The following is a 2,596-nucleotide window of genomic DNA, read 5'->3' as shown; positions in this document are numbered from 1 at the left end:
AGCTTTGCAAGCATATGCTAATGCGTTCATTACATGACGAATACATGAACCAGAAATACGCGTTCTCCTTGCTACATGGTGGAGTCAGCAGAATTGAAATCTCATTAAATCCGGTTCTCTTCAAACAATAGCAAGCTATTACTATATATTATAAGGCTCGGCAGTCATGAAAGCTCCACATCCGGGGTGAAGTGCTGCGGCGTAGAAAACTTCACACAGTCCGGGTGAAGGCTGCGTAGTAGCTGAAGCTAACACGGACAGTCCGGGGTGAAGGCTGCGGTATAGTGAAAGCCTACACACGTCCGGGGGAAGGCTGCGGTAGTAGTGAAGCTACACACAGTCCGGGGTGAAGGCTGCGGCAGTAGTGAAGCTACACATTCAGTCCGGGTGAAAGGCTGCGAGCAGTAGTGAAGACTACACACAGTCTGGGTGATAGGCTATGCGGCTTAGTAGAAAGGCTTACAACCCACAGTCCGGATGAAGGCTGCGGCAGTAGTGATAGCTTACACACATGTCTGGGTGAAAGCTGCGGCAGTAGTTGAAGGCCTACACACAGTACCGGGGTGAAGGCTGCGTGCAGTAGTGAAGCTACGACAACAGTCCGGGTGAAGCTGCGCGCAGTAGTGAAGCTACACACAGTCCGGGGTGACGGCTGCGGCAGTACGTGAAGGCTACAAGCACAGTCCGGTGGTGGAAGGCTGGCGCAGTAGAGAAGCTACACACAATGTCCCGGGCTTGAAGGTTGCGCAGTAGAGAAGCTTACACATCATCCGCGGTGAAGGCTGCGTAGTACGTGAGCTACACACCAGTCCGAGGGTGAAGCTGCGGCAGTAGAGAAGCTACACCAGTGCCGGGTGAAGGTGCGCACGTAGAAAAGCTATCACACAGTCCGGGAATGAAGGCTGCGGCAGTAGGAGCAGCTAACAGCATCCGGGGTAAAGCTGCGGCAGTAGTGAAGCTACACTTACACAGCGGTCAGCCGGGTGAAGGCTTGTCGGTATACAGTGAAGGCATACACACAGGCGGGTGAAAGGGCTGCGGCAGTAGTGAAGGCTACACACAGTTCCGGGCGTGAAGGCTGCGGCAGTAGAGAAGGCTACAAACAGCGGGGAAGACCTGCGGCAGTAGAAGAAGCTACACACAGTCCGGGTGAAGGCTGCGGTAGTAGTGAAGCTACACACAGTCCGGGGTGAAGGCTGCGGCAGTAGTGAAGCTACACACAGTCCGGGGTGAAGGCTGCGGCAGTAGTGAAGCTACACACAGTCCGGGGTGAAGGCTGCGGCAGTAGAGAAGCTACACGATGCTCATGATAACGGACTGCGTCGTGCGGAGTGCACAGCTGCTGTATCGATACGCTCGACAGTAGCGCCCCGTCGTGCACCTGCTCCCTCAATTCTCGCGCATGCTGCATATATTTCTCCATCTATGGTCTCGTCTTACCCAACAGTAGGCTGAGAGCGAGCATATTGTAGTGTACGTAATAACAGATCTGTTACTGTCCACTATTAATGCGTTTTCACTAATGATGGGGAACATCCGCGAAAAAGTAATGTCTGCTATGGGCATATACTATAAGAATATCTATCTATATGGGGGGGGGGTATCTACGCTACACTAGCGTTATAATCGTACAGCCGACTATTCCCGCAAGTGTTTGGGAGAAAGCTGATTACAAGTTGAGCCGACGGCAATTTGATTTTTCATCGTCAAAACACGCTAACCGCCTGCGTGAACTAGTTGCGATTATATATATATATATATATATATATATATCAAGAGTACATAATAGAGAGTACATCAAGAGTAGAATCGAGTACATCGAGAGCACAATCAAGAGTACATAATACTCTATTATGTACTCTTGATATATATACTGGCCGGGGAAGCGGCGGCTGTGGTCTATATAGTTGGGTAACAGGTACTGATTTGGTCGATGAGTATGAATCACAAAGCGTGTCGTGAGAAAGTGTGTGTGTTTAGCCTGTCAAGTATGTGAGCGGTTTTCGATTATAAGGGAATATCTATATATATAAAATATATATATTATATTATATATATAAAATGTTATATATATATATATATATTTATTTATTTATTTATTTATTTATATTAAATATATATATTATATTATAGAAATTATGGCTGCGGCTGAGAATTTCATTAATGGTGAGAGGTGGGCTGCATTAAACAGTGCGACGGCGTAGAGAAATTGAGCGGACCGGAAAGGGTGTGAGAGAAAGAGAGCGAGTTCGAACGCGCGATTGTGTATGTGTGCACGCGTGTCTGTGCGTGCGCGTGTGTGTGCGAGTGAGCGCGCGTGCGTGTGAAGAAAGAGGAGGGAGGAGATGGAGAGAGCACGAGTGAGAAAGAGCGCGAGCGAGAGAAAGTGAAAGTAGGCCAGTGCGAGAGATAGAGAGTGGTAGAGGGCGAACGAGAGAGAGAGAGAGAGAGAGAGAGAGGGAGAGAGAGAGCGAGAGAGCGAGAGAGAGTTGAGAGAAAGTGAGAGCGAAGGGGGAGAGAGAAAGAAGGGGTGAGAGAGACGGCGGGATTATGAAGCCATACGAACCGTGCGCACAGAGCGAGACAAAACTGAAAG

Source organism: Priapulus caudatus, unplaced genomic scaffold (assembly GCF_000485595.1).
Source record: "Priapulus caudatus unplaced genomic scaffold, Priapulus_caudatus-5.0.1 Scaffold34, whole genome shotgun sequence".
Lineage (NCBI taxonomy): Eukaryota > Metazoa > Priapulida > Priapulimorpha > Priapulimorphida > Priapulidae > Priapulus > Priapulus caudatus.
The sequence above is the reverse complement of the archived record's forward strand: the minus strand, read 5'-3'. Positions refer to the sequence as shown.